Below are 27,461 nucleotides of genomic sequence, written 5' to 3'. Positions count from 1 at the left end.
TCTTTTCTTTTTTTAATGTTTGTTTTGGAGCCAAAGCACTCCAGCATAACCAAGAAAGAGGCAAGGTAGAAATATATGGCATGGCAGCAACAGTGCTACAATAGCACAGTAAGGAGCAGAACCAGGAGAGAAGCAAGGCATGAGAAATTGGCCAGGTAGCAGTGTCTAGAGTGGTAACTGGCAACAATACAGCAAGGTGCTGAGGGCAAAAACCATGGTCATTAGTTCACTGAAGCTATGAACTCAGTCCTCCTGCCATTCACATGAAAATTCAGGGAAACTGAGTAATGGGAAGTTTATTTTAATTAAAACTAACTTTGGCGCCAGCTGTCAATAATGTGGACTCATGATGTTCCCTACGATTGAGAATGTGTGTTCATTAGGCACACTGGTTGACGGATAGAAAAGAAAATGCTGGGTCACCTTGGCTAGGTCTTGCCAAACTGCTACAAACTTCTGTCTGAGAATGCTAATAGATCTGTGACCATGTCCTTGATGGGATCTGTGAGATAGTATGTGACTGAAATTTGTGCTAGGCAAGGGGAGGGGATAATCTCTGCTGCCAACCACTGAAACTGTGGTCTGTTTAAAAAGCCCATTGTGCAGCAGTATTGTGAGGGCTGGGGAGGATAAAGGTGAGGGAGGAAGTGTTAGCTGATATAATGCTGCTCATGCTGACAGTACCATGTGAGTGCTCAATCTTGCACTAGATCTCTACTGCCCCTCTGTCTCTGGCATCCCTGTTCCCACATCCTAGCCACTTGTATCTCCTTCCAGTAATTTAAATTGTTGGACCAGAGGGCAATATTCCCTTTCAACCATGGGTTACACAGTGTGGCTAGCATGTAAGTATCCAGCTGGGTGAGGAGTTTAAGCCTATCTTACTCTTGCTGCTGCAAGGAGACCATGAATAGCAACACCCCTGGTGGCAGTCCCTTTTCCTGTCAGAAACTCTCTAACCTCTCCTCCAAGATATTGACTACGTGGGGATGACCTCATCCAGGGTGACTCTTGAGGAATTGAGATCTTCCATGAAATCCTTGAAGGGCTTCCATACTCATACTGTGATTACAGACAGATAAGAAGAAATTTAAAGCAGAATTTAAAAAATGGCTGTTTAAGCGCGCCTACACTGAACATGAGTAAGATGCACATACAGGCTTAACTTTCTCTTTTTTTTTAGATATATTTATGTTTTAGGATAAAATGTTAATTTATTGTTTTATCCCATTATTATTTGCTATTAGGAATAGTAAATTTTGTTTGTAATTTTTAGATTTAGAATTTTAATTTTACAGCTAATTTATACTTTTCTGTGCTTTCTTTTAATTAATTATTTTTGGCTGTTTCTTAATTTTATTGTATTATTGTATTTCCTTTTTATTGATTGTAAACCGTTGCAAAGGTCTTGCCGATGTGACGGTATAGAAAAACAGTAAACCTTAACCTTATATGTAAAAACTGGTGCATTGCTGTAAAAATGAACCTGGATTGACTACTAAATTATTTGATTGTAGGAAGTATATGAATCCTGCTGTCTTTGTTTATTTCTTCATAAATATTTCAATCTTAGAGGCTCTATAAGCACAGAAATGGGATCTTTCACTGGATAAAGGTTGAGAGTCCTTCTAAAATTTCAGAGGCTTTTGGGGGGAAAATTTTATGGACAAGTTAAGGTAACTTTGAAGGGAATTACATAAACTCAAAGTTCTTTGCTGAGAACTTCTAGGGACTAGTAAAAGTAACTTTGTGAGGAATTTATAAACTCTATAAATGTATTTTGCTGGGGGCTGTTGGTGATTCTAAAGCTTTTGTGCTGAGGGGAATGTAAGATAAATATTGGACCCCCATCCTTCCTACCACACAAGTCACTCACCCTAGAAGCTCTTTTTCCTTATATAGAGCACCTCCCAGGACGCAGAGGTTGGACAATTCATTAATCAGGATTAACTGTGGTAATTAATTTAACAGGGTAATCTTATAAACATAATTAAATCAAACACTATCAAATCTTCCTGTAATTTGTCCTAAAACAGCTTACTAAACAGCTTATATAAAAATATTACTATGGAGACAGAATTCCAGCAACAAGGTGAGGGCTATCCAGTGTTTTGCATCAAGTGCAACATCTATTATTAGTTCCCTTGTATCCTTCAGTTAATGAGTGCTAGCCCTAGAGTCCAGAGTTGCCGCCCTTGAGAAGCTTAGGGAGATAGAGAGGAATATCCATGAAGCCTACAGAAAGATTGTAGAATAGTCCGACCTCCTCTTGGGCAGGTCCAGTGCAGCCACGGAGGAGCAAGGTGAAAGGGTAGGAGAGCATCAGTCTTGCAGAGTAGGTATTGACCCTGTAGAAAGGACCAGCTGTGCAAGTGATGCATTACCCTTTCGTACTGAAGATATGGGAGAGGTTTAGGATGGCAAGGTTAAGACTGGAGTGCTTCTGGCAATTCTATTATCAGGAGCATGGATAGTTGGATAACTGATGGTCATGAAGATTGTTTGGTGACTTGCCTACCTGGTGTAAGGGTAGCAGATCTATTATGATAAAGAATTTAGGAATAACATCATGGTACATATTGGTACCAGTTGCATAGGAAAGATCAGCAGAAAGGTTCTCCAAAATGCAGGCCCAAAGAGACCGGCAAAGCTCCATAGTCTCAATGCATAGATAAGACACTGGTGCAGGGTGAAGGCATTTGTTTTCATAAGAAACTGGGAACATTTTGGGGAAGGGGAGCCTATTCCATAATGATGTCCTTCACTATAACCAAAATGGAGCCAGGTTGCTGGCACTAAAAAAAAAAAAAAGAAATAGAACAGCTTTTAAACTAAATTGTGGGGGAAAGCCAACAGTCACTCGGGAGAGCATGGTTCAGAATCTTGTGTCTACAGATGTTACCGATCCCCCAGAAGTAATAGGTTTCCCTTAAATCAGAGGATGAGAGACATGTAAATAAAGTACTAGCTTCCAGGAACAATTTTGGGTTTCCTGAAGAAAGCATTACAGTAAAAAAAGATACCAAGGGCAGACAGGGTATGACCATGAAAAACAAGGGCACACTGAAGTGTCTTTATACTAATGCGAGAAGCTTGAATAACAAAATTGGTGAATTGGAATGTAAGTTGATGTGGGAAACATAATAGACATAACAGAAACCTGGTGGAAAGATGAGAATCAATAAAATACAGCAATACCAGGGTACAAGACATACAGATGTGACAGGAAGGTCTAACCTGGGGGTAGGTTAGCCATCTATATCAGTATTGTCATATAATCAAGTAATGTTACATTTCAAGAAGATATAGGCCAAAGTCTTGAAACCCTATGGATAGAAATTCCAAGAGATAATAGGAGGAAGTTATAGTGGAGATATACTATTATTCTCCGAACCACATGGTGGAAATGCTATTCTGCTATTAAGCAAACCAGTAAATTGGGGGACACAGTACTAATGGGGGAAATTAATTACCCCACCATTAAATGTTTCCTCTGGTCACATAAGAGGTGAAATTTCTAGATAATATAGATGACTGTTTCCTGGAGCAGTTGGGCCAAGATGCCATGAGACAAGGTATTCCCCTAGACTTGGTCCTCAATGGAATGCAGGATCTTGTGCAGGGGGTAATGGAGGTGGAAACACTGGGCAACAGTGACCACAACGTGATGGAATCTGAGATACATACTGGAATAAAAGTCTGAGACAAACTGTTGTGGTTTGCCAGAATTTCAAGAAGGGGGATTATGAAATAATGAGCAAGATGTTTAGAAAGAAACGACAGGGATCCAACAGAAGGGTTCAAGGTGTTTATGAGGAATGGGATATTCTTAAAAATGTCATATTAGAAGCCAGTTAAAGTGTATCCCACTCAACAAAAAAGGAAGGAAAAAGACCAAGTGGTTAGCAGCATGACTAAATACTGAGGAGAAAAAGTATTTTAGAGCCTAGAAAGGTTCCTTTAATAAATGGAAAAGGCACCCAAGAGATGAAAATAGAAAGGAGCATAAACAATGCAAGAACAGATGTAAAACCTTGATAAAACAGGCCAAAGGGGATTTGGAGAAGAAGCTCACCAGGGAGGCAAATAATAATAAAATAGTAATAATAAAATGTTTCCAGTATATCAAAAGAGACCAGCAAGGAAGGCAATCTGCCCTCTGTTTGACCAATGGACAAGAAGGTTATCAAAGATGAATGATGTATTTGCATTGGTTTTCCCCAGGGAGCATGTTGGGGTATTCCCAAACCAGAGGCCTTCCCTTAGGGGTGATACCTCTGAAATGCTAAAAGACATCACTGTGAAACAGGAAGAAATGCTAAGAATTATAAATAGGTTACAAAGCTACACGTCCCCAGGGCTGGATGGAATCCATCCCAGAGCTCTAAAAGAACTAAACCTAGAAATTGCAGATACGCGCAGATTTGCAATTTGTCACTAACAATGGCTACTGTACCAGAGGACTGGAAGGTGGCCAAGGCACCAAGAGTTTAGTTTAAGTTTGGGCCATGCCTTTCTTACAGGAAAATCCTGAACTCAACGTAAGCCAGCAACAGCAGCTGAAGGGATCGAATTCTTATGTCTTATAACAAAAATACATTATTGACTTAAGAAATTCTCTAGAAGAAGGCCTCATAATATACTGCATGCCACTAAAAAATCCTCCTGACCTAAACTAGATTATAAAATATACATCGATTAAGGGGTTAACACGCTATCCAACAGTGCAAGTGTTAAGTCCATCAGGTTTCATAGTCAATAGGGGTTGTATGAAGCAAAGACCTCAACAATTTATTTTTCTGACAGACCAATCGATATGGCAGCTCCTGTGGCACGGATCACCGAGTACATTTTATCAGCTCTTAGACATCTTTAAAATTCAACTAAATGCTTTTCACATTGCAAATAATTCTGTTCAGCTTTGGTTACACCACCTATTCTGACATTTCAATACTCAGATGGTGTGTTTGTAAGGGTTAAATTACATTATAAAATGCAAGCACATCTCTTCAATCTGTCTGGGGAGTGATTATGTCTGAAAATGCCTTAAAGTAGAAGTACTAGCAAAAAAAAAAAAAAAAGACAAGAAAATCTAATTCAGTTGTAGGCAAAACAAACAAATCGATAAGATCCACCCTTTATTCTGATCCTGTTTCATTCCTGAGGAGAAATGAGTGTTTCAAGGATTGGCAGCGCCTCCAGTTTAGCCAGATTCACCATTATTTATTTTATTTATTTATTTAAATTTCTTATATACCGGCATTCGCGATGGGAGTCGCATCATGCCGGTTTACAAATAACAAGGTGTGACAAAAGAATAAATACTTAATAACTTAAAACATTAACATGTGATAGAAGAATAAGGTAGCAGTTACAATAAACAGGGATAAAATGCAACTTGGAATGTAGAGAAGGCAAAAGAGAGATTAACAATGAGATAACAAAAGAATAACCAAGGTAAATAAAACCTGCCAAATTAAAAAGAAAGAACATTATTGAGTTGTCAAAGGTTGTTGATTACCCTGACGGGAGTTCTTAGTTGCTTGAGTTGAGAGTGGGTTCAGTTGGTATCTGGAAAGGCTTTCAAGAATAGCCAGGTTTTAAGTCTTTTTCTGAAAGTGGGGAGGCAAGGTTCCTGTCTCAGTTCTGTTGGGATGGAATTAATTATGAATTAAAGTGTGCTGCGGTTCTATTGTATTTACTTTTGACAGGACCTCAGACAGGAAACTGACAACTGAAAAAACAGGAACATAGCATGAATAACCCAAGTGGAACCACAGGGCGAGAGGATTTCAAAAATAGGGGTGTGCCTATCATAAAAGGTGCACAATTTTTATTTGAGAAAGAGTAAAACTGTTAAGAAATAAATTACACTGTAGCAGTGTGCTGCAGCAGTCAAAAAAGCAAATAGAATGTTGGGAATTATTAGGAAGGGAATGGTTAATAGAACGGAAAATGTCATAATGCCTCTGTATCGCTTCATGGTGAGACCGCACCTTGAATACTGTGTACAATTCTGGTCGCCGCATCTCAAAAAAGATATAGTTGCAATGGAGAAGGTACAGAGAAGGGCAACCAAAATGATAAAGGGGATGGAACATCTTCCCTATGAGGAAAGGCTGAAGAGATTAGGGCTGTTCAGCTTGGAGAAGAGACGGCTAAGGGGGGATATGATAGAGGTCTTTAAGATCATGAGAGGTCTTGAACGAGTAGATGTGACTCGGTTATTTTCACTTTTGAATAATAGAAGGACTAGGGGGCATTCCATGAAGTTAGCAAGTAGCACATTTAAGACTAATCGGAGAAAATTCTTTTTCACTCAACGCACAATAAAGCTCTGGAATTTGTTGCCAGAGGATGTGGTTAGTGCAGTTAGTGTAGCTGGGTTCAAAAAAGGTTTGGATAAGTTCTTGGAGGAGAAGTCCATTAATGGCTATTAATCAATTTTACTTAGGAAATAGCCACTGCTATTAATTGCATCAGTAGCATGGGATCTTCTTAGTGTTTGGGTAATTGCCAGGTTCTTGTGGCCTGGTTTTGGCCTCTGTTGGAAACAGGATGCTGGGCTTAATGGACCCTTGGTCTGACCCAGCATGGCAATTTCTTATGTTCTTATGGTAAAGAAAGAGACTGAAGAATAAAAACCAAAAGATAAAACGACAGAGTCAAGAAACCAGCCAGCCTGCCATTTTGAAGAGTCACCTTCAATACTGCTATTGCAGAATGTTTTGAAGTGCACAGAAAGGCATCACTTGGCTTTGAATTTTATGCACTCCAAGATTATACCAGAGCAGGTGACAAAGTGACTGTGCATGTCATGCCAATGCTTCCTTCTAGCAAACAAAGCAGACACCCAACTAGCATATCGCAAGACACCAACAACAGTGCTGAACTCCACGTCCGGTGACTGCAGCACGTGTGGTGCTATCTTTGAATCTGCATTTGTTTAAGAAAAAAAACGCAACAGACGCAAGATATATTGTACCCGGAAGAACAAAAAGCTGTTTACATTTCTAACCGTTATACATTTTTTTAAAATACCATACTCATTTTTTATTGAGGTTAATACAGTCGTACAGAAAAGACAAACAACCCACAAAACGAAAACAAAATACAAAATTATAGATGATCGCATCTTGTTTATCTGTCCCAATGGATATTGCAAAAGTGTCATTATAAAAAAAAAAAAAAAAAGATTGAAGCAGCTTGTCAGTGTGCTTGCATGCTCTCCCCCTCTGGAAAAGAAAAGTATTGAGCACTGGTGGGTCAACAAAATATTCAGCTGAACAATACTAGCCCCAATCCATAGAATCTTACAGTAACAACAATATTTAGCTTCTACTTGCCACTTAGACTGAACATTTCACTATTACCTGGATGCAGTATATAATATTGTCTTATCTCTTCCTTAATTACCTGGTGTTCTTCTACCTATCTGCCACATAATCCTTTGAACCTAGACAGAAATGGCAGAGAAAGTCATTGTTATTGGATCACAGTAACTATGTCACTCCCTCTTCACTGAGCATCTCTCCACTCTAGTCCCTTTCTCTCTTGGTCCAGTAACATCTCAACACTTTAGTGAATAAAATGATTTTCTGTAAGTAATGCCAGAATGCCCAAGCAGCAGTATGACAATGGACAGCAATAATCATAAAAGAGCATGCATACGCAGAGTAAAAGTGAAGGCAATAAAAAGCAAAAACCAAACCAAGCCAGAGATAACACTTTTTTTCCTTGACAATTATTACACTTTTATGTCATTTCTACTACTTTGGCTAGCCCAACCAGCTCATCTTGAATGGAAATGGTTACTGTGTCCACTAGAGACCTTAAAGACACGGATATTAGCTGAACAACCAAACAGCTTTTATTTTGCAAACCCACAGGCCAGCTGCCATGTTCAGTCTGCTTCCTTCTTCAAGCTTGCCTTTTCCCTCAATCCTTGCCTTTCTCTGTTTCAGCTCCATGCTCCTAGTGTGAAGTCATCTGCTTTTACGCATTTGCTCAGTTCCTTCTCTCTGCCTCTTTTACATCTCCTTGGAATTGCCCTCTAACTGTGGTCATTTCTCATCTCCTTCAGCATGAGCTGTACCACACTGAGGTGAATATTCAACCGCTATTTGGCTGAGCAATGTGCTCATTTGAGTTTGTGAGTATGCTGGAGTTTATTTTATTTTTTTCTTATTTTTGTTTATTTGTAATGATGTATTTTATTATTTATGATTGTAATTAATATTTTATTTCATGATGTTTAGATAGTTATAAGTATGCTATAAAAGATTTTAAAAGAAATAAATTAATAAATATTTGACTAACTTGTTCGGGATATTCAGAAGCCCCACTGAATATATCCAGCTATGTAATAGCCAGATAAGTATATCTGGCTAAATTTAGACCTACTGAAAAGCAGTTAACTAGCTAACTAAGGGGGTCATTTATCAAAGTGCTATATGGCGTTTTCGCATGCGAAAAACGCCTTTAACGCATATGAAAACACCATAATGCATAGTGCGATGCAAATTAGGTAAAGGGGAGGCGTTAGGGGCAGGATTTCTGGTCAAGTGGACTGGCTTCGCAATTTGCGAGGCCATATTGCACAGTTTTAAAATGGAAATTAACTACACCTTTTTCATTTGCGTTAAGCCGTGCGATATGGCTTTATCGCACTTTGCGATGTTTTCGCAAATAGTGTTTTCACTATTTTAAGCTGCTGGGGGAGAGAGAGAGAGAGAGAGAAAGAGAGAGAGAGGTATGTAGGTATTTATACCTCTATAGGAGGCCCACCTAGCTACTCGAGGTGAGGTAACATCAAGCTAGGTTGAGAGAAGATTGCACAAATCTCATCTTTGTGTGAGTTTCCTCACTCCGAAGGTCATCAAATCTTCACAAGAGGTTACTGTTCTGTTCGTACGTTACACTCTGCATGTCAAAGTGGCCCCTAACCCCTACACTAATACCTAAACCTCACCTCGAGTAGCTAGGTGGGCCTCCTATAGAGGTACAAATACCTACCTAGTATGAGGGCCTTATAGCTAGGCTCTCTCTCTCGCTCTCTCTCTCCCCAGTGGTTGTAGGTAGGAATTGCAACAATTGTGGTACTTATCGCATAGTGCGAAAAAGTTATCGCAGACTGTGGTAATACCTATGCGAAGCACTCAGATGGCGCACTTCACGATAAACATGCTATTACCATAAAACACACCCCTTTTCCTATCACATGCGATATTTAGTGCATTTTGATAAATCCAGGCCTAACTTACCTGGATAAGGTGGAATATCAGCACTTATTTGGCTTGGTTAGCTGAATAAGTAGCTCCACCCCAGAACACCCCATCCCACCCCTCACTTACAGGGTCATTCATCAAATTGCGTTAGGGCCTCATCGTGCAATACAAGAGATCTAATGAGCAAAAAACGCACCATCTTTATCCCATTGGGTGTTTGTATGAAAATTTGATTATGAGTATGCAAAAGTTAGATTGTTATGCAAATGAGGGACTCCTATTACATGTCATGAAAATTTTATGCATACTAATGTAGGATTTAACAACAGCAATAACAATACCTTTTTTGGTGCGGTACAGGGGTAAAAAAACGTTTTTAGCGTGGGATAGCCACCGTTATCACGGATCTCGGATATAATGGCAGCTAATATCGCGATTGTGTAAATGAGGGCTTTTCTCACACACATCTACATAGTCCTGCTGGGCCAAATCAAATACCTTTTCTTACCTGCCTTGTCTTCCAAAATATTCTATGTTAGAGGGAAATCTAATAGTAGTCAGATACTGGCTGCTTCACTGGTCCAATTACATGAAGGAATTGTGATTTGTGCGCAAATCTTCTCGCACATTTAGGCACTTCCAGCCTATTTGATACCAAGTATGCATATATGTGCCTATGTTATAATGGTTGCAGTCATTTTATTACATACACACATACATGCACAAATAGTATCACACAGACTGAAAGTGCCTACATGTGCGCCCTATTTGATATGTGCATGCATATGTGTACGCAAATCCCGCTTCCGCCACATAAGTGAGGAGATTTTAAGGATGGGATGGGGGTAATGTGGATTTGTTCTGGGCTGCAAGGGGGTGATGGGTTGAGCGTAACAGGAAGGTGAAAATGGTAATTTTTTTTTTTTTTTGGCGTGCATAAGACACACTGCACTCTGAAGGTTTGTGTATTTGGTTATTTTGGTGTACTGACACCAATGCCAGTTTCACCAGTTTGTTCCCAGTTCACCCAGGCTAGGTATAGGACTTCCAAATCTCCCTAGTTTGTCTTCCTTTCCCCCCTTAGTCACAACCCATAATAGTCCGCTAACTAGACAAGATCTTTTGCTTTTATGCCCCACACTCTAATCATAGCCGTAGTTAAATTACATGGTAGGACACTCCGCCATGTACCTTTGTGCTTAAGTATATACATGCACATCTATTGGCCTCCCTTATACATCTATGCTCCACTGCTTTTCTGATACTTTTCATATATGCATATAGCAGGAGATATGTGCATGTTTAGGCAGTTTCTAAAATGTGTTTTGCGCGTATCAGCCCGACTTGTGCATGTATCTTCCAGTTTGTAGCTCCCGGTCACAGACAGGTAAGAAAAGGTATTTTTATTGACTCAGGAGTCCTTGGTAGACTGTGTCTGATAGAAGAAGGCCTCTTATTATCGCATGCAATAATAACCACATTCTGCAAAATGGCCACTGTCCCATGATAAACATTTTTGGCCCTCTACTGAAAAAAAAAAGGGATGTTAAAACCTATGTTGTTATGCATTATTTCACTGTTAAATGTGGTATGAACCCCTAATTTGCATAATTTTCTAGCTTTTGCATACTTGTCATATTTGCACATGCTAAATACTGCACATCCGACGTGTGTTAGACCCTTTTATCATGCCATATTACCCTAAAGCAATTTGATGATTGACCCTCTAAGTTAGGGGCGTTCTGGGGGCATAACTAGGAGGAGTTGAGTTAGCTCTTTTAGCTAGCTCTGATAGTCAGAGTTAGCCGGATAACTTAACCAGCTAAGTCAGGCCATAGAGCTGTCCTAAAGTTAACCAGCTAACTTTAAGATAGCCAGCTATAGTCAATCATGCGGCTGCACAACTGAATATATGTCCAAATTTAGCCAGCTAAGTTTATTCAGCTAACTTTTCTATCTGGACTGTGTTTGAATGTGGATCTTTATTGATATAACAGAAGATGGAAAGATCCCTAATCCCCAGTTTAACTGCTAATTCTAGTAAGGACAGGAACTTCCCTCCTTAAACAATTGCCCTATATGTTTAATCTTCCTCTGCTGGGTCCTCTTACAAGTTTTCCTACTGATATCAGCACAAAACCTGGTAAAACATATTTCAGCGGCAACCCACTACTTCCAAGAAATTTGGTATCGACACATTTAATAATAAAGGGCTTATAGCTATTTCTCTGCTAAAAGGGCGGTAGATGCATGGTAGAGACAAATAGTAATGGAATGCAAAAAAGCATGAGATAAGCACAGAGGAAGACTAATGGTGAAGAAGTAAGGGGGAAAGCTAGCTGGGGTTTGTGGCATTGCCCTGGGAGTGAGGGCAGACTAGATGGTCCAACTGGACATTATCTGGTATCATATTCTATAACACTAGCAGGAATGGGATTTTGAGGATGCACTTTTATAAATAACCCACCCTCATGAGCAGAGAGCAGGGGAGAAATGATGACAAAACAAAAGGCAGAGAAAGGAAAGAAAACACAGTGATACTGCAGGCCATGAAGTAGTCTGGTTGGTTCTAGCAGGCTGCAGCTCCCCAGATACCTACCAGTCCCTGCCGACAGGTTGGTGTCAGGTATTATTCAGAAAGTACATGTTGACCTGGAAGGCCAGACTTTTCGGCAACAGCTTCACTAGTAGTTATGGTAACAGTCTATTTATTTATTTATAGATTTTTCTATACCGGGGTACGTAAATAACATCACCTCGGTTTACATTCAAACAGTAATTCAGCATTGTGCTTTACAATATAACAAGGAAACTAAACGAAAAACAATACAGTATATAACTTTATATTAATAGAATATCAGCAATATATGAGAGATTGTGGCAGTTAGGAAGAGTAGTTGAGGATTCAGATCATTGATAGTAGGCTTTTTTAAATAGCCAGGTTTTAAGGTTTTGTTTAAATTTTTTGTAACAGAGTTCCTGGCGTAATTCAGAGGGCATGGTGTTCCATATTGTTGATCCAGCAATGATGAAAGATCGATCTTTTGTGCTAGAGAGTTTAGTCAGATTGGGTGCTGGGATATTTAGTTTGGCTAAATTCTGGAATCTCGTTGGGCGGGAAGACGTTTGAATTGTAGTTCATCTGTAAACCAGAGCATTTCTCTGTTTTGAATGGCTTTGTGTATCAGCGACATAGATTTATAAATTATCCTGTAAGCCACAGGTAGCCAGTGCAAAGACTGAAGAGCTGGAGTGATGTGATCATGGCGGCTTGTGTCGGTGATAATGCGGGCAGCTGCATTTTGCAGCATTTGCAAAGGTTGAATGGTGGCTTTGGGTAGACCCAGTAACAGAGCATTGCAGTAATCAATCTATGATAAAATAGTTGCTTGTAAAACTGTGCGGAAATCATATTGGTATAATAGAGATTTAATCCGTTTAAGCGTAAATAGCTTAAAGAAACCATTTTTTACCGTATCCGCGATGAATTTTTTAAATGTGAGATTGCTGTCAATGATGATACCAAGGCTGCGTACTTGTTGTGAAATAGTGGAGTTGTTTTGAGCAATATCAGCAGCTCCCCAGATACCTACCAGTCTCTGCCGACACCAGTCCCTGCCGACAGGTTGGTGTCAGGTATTATTCAGAAAGTACATGTTGACCTGGAAGGCCAGACTTTTCGGCAACAGCTTCACTAGTAGTTATGGTAACAGTCTAGATTATAAAAAAAAGCTGTGTGGTAAGACATGGCTGGGGAGATGGCGAGGGGAGTGCTGGGTATTGGAGTTAATGTTTGTTCATCTATTAAGGATGGTAGAGAACCAAGGAGGAAGTAGGAAGTAAAAAAACAAAACATACTTAAGGAGTGATATATGATAAGCTATCAAGCTTCTATGGCTGGCAGCTGGGGTATATCTTTGCAGTGTAGACAGGAAAAACTGGGCAGTCCGGATCGGTCGATGGGTTTTTTTGCCATCATCTGTTATGTTACTATGACGCTTTCGCTCCCAGGGATTGTTTCCACAGTGTTTCCTGCCCTGTCTGGCCCAAGGAGCAGAAGCCATCAGGCCAGCTAACATACATATTTTTTAAATGTAATTAAATCTGAATGTTTTCAATTGCAATTCTAATTTAGCTTTCATGTTGAGAAATTGATTAATAAAACTGAAAAGCAAATTTTACTCTTGTCTTAGTTTTAGTTAATGAAAACACTATCAGTTGATACAATGGGAATGGTTGGCATTTTAATACAATGGATAAGCTGTATAATCTATAAAAAAAAAATTGGTGTACATCAGAGAATCCAATATAATGAATTATCTGGAAAGCTAATGTCACAATATAATACAATCATGGATATAGAAAGGCATCTATTATGAACAAAAGAGTCTTAACTGGAACTTTTCAGGAAATGATTCAGTAGGGTGTGCCTGTCGTTTCAATTTACTTATTGGGATGAATTTTCAAAACTTTTATGCACATAAAATTAGCATATGTGCATGCGAGTAACTTGTACTCACATGCACACTATTTTATAAACATTGAAAGTATGCGCACATTTTAAGTCTCGTGCATATAGAAACATAGAAAAGATGGCAGAAGAAGACCAAACGATCGATCCAGTCTGTCCAGCAAGCTTTCACACTTATTTTTTTCATACTTATCTGTTGCTCTTGTCCCTTTTAAGTAACGTTTTGGTTCTATTTCCCTTCCACCCCTGCCATCGATGTAGATAGCAGTGCTGGAGCTGCATCTAAGTGAAGTATCTAGCTAATTGGTCTGGGTAGTAACTGCTGTAATAAGCAAGCTACTCCCATGCTTGTTTACCCAGCCTGTGCAGTTCAGTCCTTGTTGGTTGTTTGAATATAAATCCTCTTTTTTCTTCATTCCCCCTGCCATTGAAGCAGTGAGCTGCGCTGGATATGCATTCCAAGTGAAGTATCAGGCTTTATTCGGGGTAGTAACCACCATAACAAGCAAGCTACACCCATGCTTATTTGTTTTACCCAGACTATGTAAATCAGTCATTGTTGGTAGTTGTCTGAATATAAATCATCTTTTCTTCATTCCCCTTGCTGTTGAAGCAGAGAGCTATGCTGGATATGCATTGAAAGTGAAGTATCAGGCTTATTTGGTTTGGGGTAGTAACCGTCGTAACAAGCAAGCTACTCCCCTGCTTTTTTGTGGATGCAAATTCTTTTTTCCACATTTCCTCTTGCCGTTGAAGCATAGAGCAATGTTGATTCGCATTAACCATGTGTATGTTTGTTGAATAAGGATATTAATCTCCAGGTAGTAGTCGTCATTCCCGCAAGCCACCCCCTTGCCTCTTCTCTTCATTCACATCCTTTAGACTTTATGGATCCACAGTATTTATCCCATGCCCCTTTGAAATCCTTCACAGTTTTGGTCTTCACCACTTCCTCCGGAAGGGTGTTCCAGGCATCCACCACCCTCTCCGTGAAGAAATACTTCCTGACATTGGTTCTGAGTCTTCCTCCCTGGAGTTTTAAATCGTGACCCTCGGTTCTGCTGATTTTTTTGCAACGGAAAAGGTTTGTCGTTGTCTTTGGATCATTAAAACCTTTCAAGTATCTGAAAGTCTGTATCATATCACCCCTGTTCCTCCTTTCCTCCAGGGTGTACATATTTAGATTCTTCAATCTCTCCTCATAAGTCATTCGATGAAGACCATCCACCTTTTTGGTCGCCCTTCTCTGTACTGTCTCCATCCTGTCTCTGTCCCTTCGGAGATAGGTTTATATGTGAAAAAAAGGGGCAACTAGGGGCATTCCAGGACAAGGCCAAGAAGTACATGCACATGTTATTATTTTATAAGAGACTTATGCATGTACATTTAGCAAGTTATTCATATAATTTTACACCTGCTAATTATTTTGCACAATTGAGATCAGACATACCTATTGCTTACTACTTACTTGGATGAATTAAAGGAGTGTAGAATGAAGAACTAGAAAGGTCGAGATGATCTAGAAAAAGACTGGGAAGTAAAGTTTAAGACCTGTGCACGGGCGCACATGTGCATGCGTTTGCCTGCACATGGACGCAGCAATTTTATAACATTCACACATATATGCGCCTATACACGTGTATGTTATAAAATTGGCTATACGCGCGTACATGTGCACAAGATTTTATATTGACGCGTGCATCTGCACGCATATGACGACTCAAGTGCATAACTGGGGGGAATTTTAGTAGCTACGCGCCAATGCAATTATCTGTTTCCCCAGTTTGCTTCCAGTTTGGCCCCATATAGGAGAGGACTTCCTAAACCCCCTAGCTAACTTGCCTCCCTTTTACCTTGTTAGCCCTAAGCCTTAAAACCCCGCTGACTAACCTAGTTGTTTTTTGTAACACGACTTACACGCTGTCCATAGCAGAAGTAAAGTCATATGATAGGGGACCCTGGCTCACGCCTGTGCATGTAAACACAAGCAAACTTCATGGTGCAGTTCTGGCCTGCCCGTGTCTCGCCCATGCTCCACCAAGACCACGCTCATTCCCCGCCCATTTTGGTGAGAAAAATGTTTATGCATGTACCAGAAGATACACACGTATACGTGTGCCAGGCCGAGTCATGTGCGTATCTCCCAGCTTTGGCACACATAGGGCTTTTAAAATTGATCAGTGGGTGAATTATTGGAGGTTTTGGCAAACTGGTGATTTCAATTATACATGCAGCTTTAAAATATACCAACTTCCTGTTGCCAGCACAGAATGCAGTCGCTTGCTCGAGAGAGAGTGAGCCCTTGGATCACAGCATAACCTCAGAGCAGAGACACGTGTGCATCGGGTGCAGGAGATGGTCAGAGGCATTCAGGCCGCGAAGATAGCGTCAGTGCACAAGAGGGCCAGAATTGTGAGCGGCACCTGGGGCGCGAAGAGCTGGAGGCGTCGGTGGCACTCCTGCCGCGAAGATGAGAAGTGCAGCGGCGGCTCCTGCTGCGGATTCTGCATCGGCGGTACTCAGCCACGAAGAGGATAGCAGCAACAGCGACTCCTGCCGCGAAGAGTAGAAATGGCAGTGGCACTCGGGCCACAAAGAAGCAGGCATTGGCGACGTCGGTCCACGGCTCCAATGGCAGCATTGGACCAGTGAGTGAAGCCGCTTGTGGGCTTGTTCCACGAGCATGCACAACACTTCATGCATAAACAGGGGTTTTATATGAGCAAGTCACAAATTTATTTGCATATAAATTATACATGCATATGTTTTAAAAATAGAAAAAGTACATTTTCAACACATTTGCAGATATTGGTACAAAAGGAAACATACACACGCATATTAGGGAATAGATATATGCATATTTTATAATCTGCATTTATCTGATACCGGAAGGTAATAAAATACTGTGGTAAAGCTCTGTGCAGCCAAATACGGACGTATAGGAGGCCGCATGGAGTTGCTTAAAAGTTACCCTTATTATTGCTGTTGTACCACAGGAAAATGTGAAAGGGAAGGATAAGATTTAAGTGGAGCCATAAAATAGTTTATTTTTATTGTCAGAGCATTTATTTTTGTTTGTGTTTTGTATTGATCTAACTTGAGGCACATAAAATCAAAGATGGTCTGATGCTGGGTTTTTATAAGCCTGGTACCAACCTCTGTGCATTCCAAGTCCTAAATTTGGTTGGGTAGATGGTGGACTGAGCCTGGCCTTCTGCTAATATCTTGGACATGTAAGTTATATGATTTTAGGTTCAGCAATCATCCAAGCTAAAATATCACTCTCCTGAGGGTCCCAAGAGAAAGTGCAGATATATAATTAGCAATAATTTGTAATCCATGATATTGTTAAGAATAGAATATGTAAAGTACCCTTTATACCCCGATGTGGTCAAAAACAGATACTGTATTTAATTTCTAACTTGTACCTTTTATAATCCCTGTTTTCCTATTACATTTTTAGCAGAGAAACTATCCTTTCTTTTTGATTTTATGCTGACAAGAATCAATGTTGAATCCCAAAAGTCTCTCCAAAACCCAGGTTACAGCAAATCAACTCTCTCCCCCTTCTTAGGGTTGCCAACCAGTTCCAGATTCACACAAGCAAGTTGATCCAATCCAGGATTTACCCCATTGCATGCAAGGATTTGTAGTCTTATAGTTTCTTAGGGGTGGCAATAGGAAAATCAGCACGACAAGTACCTGCATGCAATGGGGTAAATCCTGGACTGGATCAACCCTGGAGCTAGAGGGCAACCCTACTCGCGCGCATGTTATAAAATCGGGCGTAGATTTGTTCACGCCGAGTTGCGCGAACAAATCTACGCCTGAGCGCAGGTTTAAAGATCTGCCCCATAGGCTTTTGGAGTTTGACGGGACATTTTTAAAAATAAAAGAAAACTATGGAGATGACAGTTACGGCTTTTAATCATGATGAATTATAATTATGGAGTCTGATGCAAGTTTTATAAAATGTAGTACAGTATGAAGATGCCAGCTGAGGCTTTTGGTTACCTTTTATTGTTTTTTTTAAAGTTATTGTTATTACTTTATTTGATGTCATTTTTAGCCTTTTATTATTTTAATCTTACCATTGTTATATATTTTGTTAAATGCTGTTTTTATGTATTTTACATCTGTTTATATTGTAAACCAGTATGATTGTACCAGAATACCGGTATAGAAATTAAAATAAATAAATAACATACAGAACAACTTTTCCTAGAGGCTCCTTACTTAAAGATATACGCAAAACCATGTCATACTCTTCTATAACTGAAAAATGCCACATTAATCAAAAGTAGAGATTAAATAGAAACATCGGATTTAGGTAAAAGGAGGCAGTACTAGTGGCATAGGGCCAGGATTTAGGACTTGGGCCATACTATTATTCGTATTGTGCTTTTACACCTCCAGTAACACAAGAATCAAGTAAGATCATGGGCAGAGGAGCAGGTGTAAATTAAAACAGGTGAACCAAATGCATGATGACAAATGGCAATATAGATAGAGAGAGTGGGTAAGGGTGGAGAGGAGAGTAAAAATATAAAAGAGATGACTAAGAGAATGTGGCATGGCAGTAAATTTAAAAAAATAGAGGACAAAGAATTGAAAGAGACAAAGTTCAGATTTACAGCACGAAAATAAGAGACAGATTAGAGCATGCCACAAGACTCAAAATAGATTTAGAGGACAATTAATGCGAGATTGATGCAATGAAATATGAAGTTGAAGTGTCATGGAGAGCTTTGAAAACAAAAAAAAAAAAAAGTAATCTGTAATCTGACTTGTATTGGGGACAGGAGCTGAAGAGAAACATGCAAATCTCAGGACAGCATAAATCAAAATAGTCAGACATATCCCACACACTCTGAAGTTCACGGGGGAGGGAGTACAACATCAAACAAATGCTAGGCATAAAAAGAATGACAAAATCATATAAAGAAGAGAGCAGAAGAGGGAAAACGTATGTAGAGACAAGAAGCAGAAAACTGTGCATAGGGCCTGCGAGTTTAGCCAGAAATAATATGCAGGACCCCTGAGAGGCTGGGATAGAGTGCCACTCAGTGCAGCGGGCCCCTTCACCCCCTTACCCCTCTGCAAGAATAAACCTGTTGCATTACACGACGGTGGTGCGGTGGGGTCCTTTCATGCAGTGTGCTGAACCAAATGCTCTCAGCCTAACTATTCTCAGCAGCCCTGTCAGTATCATATGGAAAGAAAGATTCAATGAATGGGAACAACATGTTATGACAACACTAGAGATCTGCAAAACAAAGAAGATATCACTCAAAAGTAGCAGATACAAGGTTTGAAGAAGATACAGAGATAACGCCTGTGATGGTTTAACCCAGATATTCGTTCCAGAGGACATATCTCAAATTTCTATTTTAAATGGAACCCTGTTATTATGCCATGAGATGTATTCCCGGGGTTTCCTGAACGGGGGGAAAGTTTCCTTTTTTGGGTCATTCACTTTGCTTGTAGTGTTTTCTCGATATAAAGTCTTTTGCACACAGCATTGATAACAACAACCCAGATGAACATAGGGGCAGTGACTTTCAAACATGTACGCATGCTTGTCAGCTCGCACCCAGGGACACAGCTACTGTATTTCATAACATACGCACGTATATGCATACATGTTAGAAATAAGCCTGGCCATGCGCACTGAATTTTAAGCGGGCACAACTGGAACTGGACACTGAAACCTGAAAAATATAACCAGAATAAAGCCAGAAAGAGAAGGGAATTTGTATTTCCAAGAGAAGATAGAAAGAAAAGTAGGAAACCATAATTCATCCTATCAATACGGCAGTGGTTATATTGAGGTAAATAAGAACCAGGTCATGGGAAACGTGTGAGAAAGTGTGAGCATGAAGTAGAAGTGTCACCACTGAGATGCCTTTGTGGAAGCTCAGTCATTGAACAGGGTCCATGAAAATGCACGTGGAGAGAAAAGATGAAATTTGTTGGGAGAAAGTTTTCCAGAATTTTAAAGAAGAGCATGGGATAGGGGTCCCTTCCTGAGCTCCACGAATCCCTCTTTCTTCCATCCCTGAAGGCAGTAATAGGTAACCACAAAATACCCAACAGTCTCTTTATCTCGGTACAGATTGTGTAGGTAATTTTATTTATTTGCAATGATTGGTCTGGCCTGTTTAAAAGCGAATAAATACAAAAGAAAACTGAAAACCCTAACTCCCATTGGAACCTACCTACGCCCCTGCTTATCTTGCAATATTAATTTTCTTATTAGTATTTGTCAGAGATTTTATTAGTTCAAGCCTGAATGCACAATCCTTTCTAACCACTTATCCCACTGCAATAGCACGCCATGCCTTCTCTGCTTACCTGCCTCCCCTAACAGTTTGCACACTGGAGCCCTCTCTCTAGTCCTATCTGGCCCTTCAAAACTTCCCCTTGTCCTGATAGCTTCTTCTCCAAGTCTTCTCCTGCTTCAAAATCAATTTGTATACTTGTAGCTTTATACCCATCAGCCAATTAATGAGCATCTAGGTGCTGCAGGCCAAGCCGATAGATCGTCTGGAACTGATTGACTCTGCCATATAACCTCCACCCCAGCTTGAACCCAATTCAAGGCAGTAAACAAAACAATAAATAGAAATTCCACCGCTATTTGTCCATGGATGTACCAAGCATCGGGGCTCAGATCTCAGGTCAGTCCTTCTGATATCTTGATAAAGTCTCACACGTCCATATCTAAAGAGTTGCTTATCAGATATTCACTGCTAACTACCCCCAGGTCAATCAGGCTGGCAAATATGCACACAGCAGCCCCTACATGTTCTTTTGAGTTTTATGAACTGTTCACTACCCACTAATGTAATCTGTTACTATCAGCAATGCTAAATCTACACAGCAAACTTCTTATATTCTTGAGTGATCTGTAAAGTGCCTTTATGAGTCAGAGAAGTTAGCGGTGGGACTTTCCAAGGTTTCTAATGAGCTCTGTTCTCCCAGGGCCCCCGAACCTTAAGCAACTGAAAAGCCATAAACTTTCCACTGCCAGTTTTAATAATCTCAGACAATATCCCTTCACCCATAACTGCAGAAGTAACCTAGCCACTGAGGACAAGCTACACATTAACATCTTTCATTTCAACATCAATCTTTTTCATTTTGAGCTGACCTTTTTCCAGGAAGTCCCTGGACTTTCCTATTGACACTTTTATCAAACTCACATAATGCACAACCCCAAGAAAAGCAGAGAACTGCTGGAACCAGCCCGGCTTCTCTTCCTTTGCTCGCTGGTCTTTTTGTATAAATATGTTCTTATAGGTATTCAAATAAAAGTTCATACATTTTATCCTCCTTGCATTTTATTTCCCTGGCAACCTTTAGCCCTATTATCTCAGAGCTAGGAATTCCAAACATTGGTTCAGACAACTGTATTCCTCCAACAGAGTTACGCGCCCCGCCCGCAGCCATCCCGCGCGCGGTCCTGCTCACCTTCATGGTTCCACAGCGGGCCCCGGGACGACCTCCCTCGCGGTAGTTGCCAGTCCTGCCAGGCCCCGGCATCCTGCGGTGGCGGGTGCCGGGTCTTCCACTGCGCGCCAGGCCTCACGCCGAGGCTCGGCGTCTTCAGCCACGTTAGCCACGCCCATACGCGCGCGTGGACTGCCCGGACTCGTGTAGGGCCAAGGGCGGGTCCTAGCTCTGCGGCTTGCCCTGATTGATCCCCCGATATAAGGAAGTTCCTGTCTCTGCTTCCTTGCCTTGGCAATTGGGTCGGTTTGTTCTGAGATTGCCTCTGCGCTTGTACTTGTTCCTAGTCTCGTTCCAGGATCCTTCTGTTCCAGTTCTGTTCCTGTCTTGTTCCGGCATCCTAGTTCCTGAGTCCTGCTTGTTCCTGTGTCTGTCTGTCTGTCTACCCAGGTAGTACCCTCAGACTTTCTTACTGGTACTGACCTCAGCTTGTTCCTGACCTGCCTGCCTGCCGCCTGCCTCAAAGACCACAGCTTGTTCCTGACCTGCCTGCCTGCCGCCTGCCTCAAGACTCCAGCCTGCCTTTAACCTCGTCTGACCTCCGGTACCTGACCTCTGCATTACTGACCATTCCTCAGACTGACCTCTGGACATTGACCTTTGCCTGCCTGACCTTGTTCTCCAGATTCTGGCTCTGTTCCTCGCCTTGTCATCACCAACCCTGTTCTGGTTCTCCCTGTTCCAACCAGCAGCCATCTTTGAACCCAATCGCGCGCCTCCTGTCTCCGTGGGCACGCCGGACATTCACTCTCTTAGGAGACCCTGCGAGGCCTACCTAAGTCCAAGCGGGCCTGGGTCCTTAAGGGCTCCTCCCGGGGGGATCTCGGGCTTCCAGTGGTGAAGCTCCTCCTAGCCTCTGTCACCTCCAGTGCTCCGCCCCCTGGGGGCAGTTACCTCCTGTTCCCTCTCAGGAGGCCTTCTACCTCTGCCCCAGGACAAGGATCCACCCCCGAGCGCAACAAACAGGGCAAAGGCTTTTTACACAAGTCTTTTTTTTTATCTAGAAATGCTTCAGTCACATCCTTCGGTATTTGCCCAGCAACAATCTACACATACCTGTGTACCTAGATCAGTGCTTTTCAAACATGATTTTACTTACAACCCAGGGGAAGAAACGCTTATCCCTGCGATCTCTTCCCGCTTCCCCTGTATATACTCGCCACACTCTCTCTCTCTTGTTCCTGTGCCCACATTTTCCCTTTCCTGGTGCAATCTGCCTTCCAGAGATCTCCTCCCACCCTTGACCCTCTTCTTCTGCTCCTGCTCCTATGGCACCACGCGGCTCTTTGAGTAAGCTTTAGCAACAAGTTGCCGGGACTCCCACGCTATTCTTGCAGTGCTAGTTAAGCAGAACAGCAAAGAAGTATGAGTGCTATAGCTGCTCAAACATATCCCCCACCCCTGCACTTTGTTCCAGGAAGGAGGAGGAAAATGTTGCGTTAATTCTGTAACCGCCACCATTTTTTTGTCCCATTTGATTTAAATTGTTTGCAGTCCACCATGAGGCCCCTTCTTGGTAAAAGGCGGAGTATGAAATGTTTATAATTAAATAAATGAAATCTAGCTATGAGTGTATAATGAGGCAGAGAAAGAGAGAGAGGCATGGAGAAAACACGGTGACAGGAAAAGAACCAATGTCAGAGAAACTAATAGGAGAGAAACTGAAGAAGAGAGAATGAATGGAAAATGAACAGGAAAGGAGACATTGAAAAAGGAGTTAGGAAACTGACAGGAGGAAAGCAGGAAAAATACAGAGATGAAGACCAAAGTGATTAGAAAAATGTCCAGACAACAAAGTTAGAAAAAAGCATTTTATTTTCAGTTTAGTGAATGGAATATGTCAGTTTTGAGAAAATGCATCTCTTATATCTATATATTTTGCACAGTACAGGAGGAAATGGATTTCTTTTTAATTTCTCTGGTATTGCACTGCTTGCAGATTCTGGCTTCTTGTTGTTTCCAATTCAGGTGGGGGTTTTTTTTGTTCATTTCTTTTTCTGAATTGTGATCCTTTATTCTATATTTTCTGAGGATCTGGCCATGTTCTGCGTGAATGACAGAAGTGAATAATTTTGCTATTGTTTAGTTTCTGCGTAGGGGCCTATAGTAGGAACATACAGGGACCAAACAGGTTTATTTAATCCATTTTTGGGGAATGGAATTCAGTTCGTTTAATATTTATTTTGGTCCGGTTTGTTTGCCAGACCAAAATAAGCATTAAATTAAAAAAATAACCAAAAAATGGCCTACCTAACTCACTTCTAGCTCCTTTGCTCTATCTGTAGTGCTGGTTCACGAATAAAAAGGGCAAGAGCGATACCCAGTCACTCTTACCCCACTGGTTTTACTTTTAAAAAGACGCTGGCCGTAGGGCCTGCCAACACCATGTTGTTTTACATCCAGAAGGTAACATGGCCATAAAGCTTTTTTCACATCTGTATTGCTTTATGGCTGTAAAGTGAGAGGGCGCCAGCTGGCCCTGAGGCTGCTACCATTTTTAAAGTGGAAACGGTGGGACCTGCCCCTTTTAACCTTGTACCAGTGCTATGGAAGGGATAAGGGAATGGCAAGAGGTGACGGGGATGTGGCAGGGCATTTTTAGTGTTAAGACAAACACAAGAAAGTATTTCTTTAGTCAGTGGGTAGTTAAATTGTGGAATCAGTTTCTGTCAAACATAATTACAGGAAGCAGCACAGTTAAGTTCAAGAGGGTTGTGAAGGTATTCCTGGAAGACAAGGACACAAGTGGATATTAGAGCTTGGGTAAAGGTCAAGTCGGAGACAGGATACTGGCTCGGCCATTCTTATGTTCTTACATTCTCCAATTTAATTTTTTAAGCTTCTTCCTTTGCATATAAGACACCTATGTGCACTGTTTTATTCTTTTGTACAACCTGCTTACTAGCAGTTAGTTCAAGTAATTTACAATCATTCATATATGCCTGCTCTGTATCTAAATGCACCTGGGGTGACGTCAGCTTTTCTACATCCTCACAGTCAGGATCCCCTAATGTCCCTTCTTTAATGATATCAAGCGTAGATACTCCTTCTACTTATCACATCTACAGTGATGCTCAACCCGTGCAACGCTGTACAAAAACCCATAAAACAGTCTCTTGCACACCAGAGCTTACAAACTAATCATGACAAATATATAGCGCAAAAAAGACTTTGGGAATTTCATTTATTTAGATAATGAATGAAAGCAATAAGGCTGTAAACAGAATAATTGAGGTTAAGATTTAAAAGCACCCTCAAAAAGGTGGGTTTTTAGAATGAATAAGGCAGGAGAGGGAGCATAACGCACCAGCTCAGGAAGTCTATTCCAAGCATATGGTGCAGCCAGGTGGTAAGAAAGGAGTTAGGAGTTGGAGGTAGAGAAGGACTGACTTGCCTGATGAACAAAGGACTGACTTGCCTGATGAACAAAGTGCAAGAGAAGGTGTTTAGGGAAAGATAAGAGAGGAGAGATGGTGAGGAGCTGCAGAGTGAAGGGTTCTTTTAGGCAAGAAGGAGGAGCTTGAACCATATGCAGGAATGGATAGGGAGCCAATGTAGTGACTTGAGAAGAGGGGTTATATGAGTGTAGTGACTGGCAAAAGATAAGTTGCACAACTGAATTTTGGATAGATTGTATTTGAGAGAGATTGCTCACTGGGAGATCAATGAGCAGCAGATTGCAGTCAGGGCTAGCTTTATATATTTGGTGCCCATGGGGGCAGGGGGGATGGCGCTGTCATCAATGCCAATTCCCCACTGCAGCAAAATCATTTCATAGTACAGGGGATGTGAAGGGCGAAGGTTTCCAGTGTTACGTTTCCCGATCATGGCAGGTCACCACGACTGGCTATACTCACATCAAGCACTGCCATAGCTCCAGGATGCCGCTGACCATCACAGCAGGAACACCACCAGCATTTCTTCCTCCTTTGCATCATGCCTCTCCCAAGGCATGCATGTGCACAAGGCTCCTAACCTTTTAGGCCCCACGGCGGGAAAACACTACACCGGCCACTCCTGATGACATCATGAAGCTGGTTATTTAAACCCAGCTGTGACTCCAGCTACTTGCCTCAGCAACGGGTCTCCTGCATCCTGTGACGTATGTGTTTTCTCAAGTATCCCAGCCTGCCTTGCCTCGTCTCGTCCAAACTTCCCTGCCTCGTCAGTCCTCCTTGCCTTGATCCTGCTTCGCCTCGGACTGACTTCCTGGATCTGACCATTGCCTGGACTTCATTACCTTTGCTTGCCACCTGCCTTTGGCCCTTTCCTGCTGCCTGCTCTGAACTAGCCTGGCCTCGGACCCTCTATCTCTCCTTGCCCCATGGGACTATCACCTAAGGCCTGCTAGTCCCTGGAACCCAAGATTCAACCTGCAGGGAAAGGGGGTGGTAAAGTTGAAGCTCCAGACCCAGTTACATCCCAGTGTAAGCACACTAGCTGTCAGTGTGGGCCTAGGGTTCCCTCCCTAGGTTGTGCCAACCACACCACAGTACTAAGGGTCCACCTTCGTTGCACCCAGATTGCCCCTATTTCCTCTTTGGTCCTTACCCTTACCTCTGAACCACAGCCCTTCTCCATTCCAGCTCTAGCAGTAGCAGCAACACTTTAAAAAGGAAATGTAGAGCGGGGTCTTCAGTCTCTCCATCGCACTCTCAAGGCCCTGTGGTGCCCCACCCTCTACCCACATGGGCTTCCTGTTCCATAGGTAACCTAAAGAGGTTTTGGAGGAGGAATGTTCTCAGAAGGTAGCTGGGTCCCAAGATCAGGGTGGCCAAGTTTTCAAGGTTTCTGGGGAGTAGGGGGAAGATCAGAGAGGGAATTCCTGAGACATGTTACTAAGAAAATGTTATGTTCTGGAGGTTCATGATAGAGGGATTGCTTTAGACAGAGGGGGTATTTGAAGAAGGGCAAACAAATAGAGGATAGTTCTTTAGGGAATTCATAAGAACCTAAGAAATTGCCATGCTGGGTCAGAACAAGGGTCCATCAAGCCCAGCATCCTGTTTCCAACAGACGCCAAACCAGGCCACAAGAACCTGGCAATTACCCAAACACCAAGAAGATCCCATGCTACTGATGCAATTAATAACAGTGGCTATTCCCTAAGTAAACTTGATTAATAGCAGTTAATGGATTTCTCCTCCAAGAACTTATCCAAATCTTTTTTGAACCCAGCTACACTAATTGCACTAACCACCTCCTCTGGCAACAAATTCCAGAGCTTAATTGTGCGTTGAGTGAAAAAGAATTTTCTCTGATTAGTCTTAAATGTGCTACTTGCTAACTTCATGGAATGCCCCCTAGTCCTTCTATTATCCAAATGTGAAAATAACCGAGTCACATCTACTCGTACAAGACCTCTCATGATCTTAAAGACCTCTATCATATCTCCCCTCAGCCATCTCTTCACCAAGCTGAACAGCCCTAACCTCTTCAGCCTTTTAGCATAGGGGAGCTGTTCCATCCCCTTTATCATTTTGGTTACCCTTCTCTGTACCTTCTCCATCGCAACTATATCTTTTTTGAGATGCGGCGACCAGATTTGTACACAGGGACTAGCAGGGACTAGCAGGTACGGTCTAACCATGGAGCGATATAGAGGCATTATGACATTTTCCGTTTTATTAACCATTCCCTTCCTAATAATTCCTAACATTCTGTTTGCTTTTTTGACTGCTGCAGCACACTGAGCCGACGATTTCAAAGCATTATCCACTATGATGGCTAGATCTTTTTCCTGGGTGGTAGCTCCTAATATGGGACCTAACATCGTGTAACTATAGCAAGGATTATTTTTCCCTATATGCAACACCTTGCACTTGTCCACATTAAATTTCATCTGCCATTTGGATGCCCAATCTTCCAGTCTTGCAAGGTCCTCCTGTAATGTATCACAATCCGCTTGTGAGTTAACTACTCTGAATAATTTTGTATCATCCACAAATTTGATAACCTCACTTGTCGTATTTCTTTCCAGATCATTTATATATATATATATATATATATATATATATATATATATATATATATATATTTATTGAAAAGCACCGGTCCAAGTACAGATCCCTGAGGCCCTCCACTGTTTACCCTTTTCCACTGAGAAAATTGACCATTGAATCCTACTCTCTGTTTCCTGTCTTTTAACCAGTTTGTAATCCACGAAATGACATCGCCTCCTATCCCATGACTTTTTAGTTTTCTTAGAAGCCATCTGAAAATCCAAATACACTACATCTACTGGTTCACCT

Source organism: Rhinatrema bivittatum, chromosome 5 (assembly GCF_901001135.1).
Source record: "Rhinatrema bivittatum chromosome 5, aRhiBiv1.1, whole genome shotgun sequence".
NCBI lineage: Eukaryota > Metazoa > Chordata > Amphibia > Gymnophiona > Rhinatrematidae > Rhinatrema > Rhinatrema bivittatum.
Note: the sequence above shows the minus strand (reverse complement) of the source record.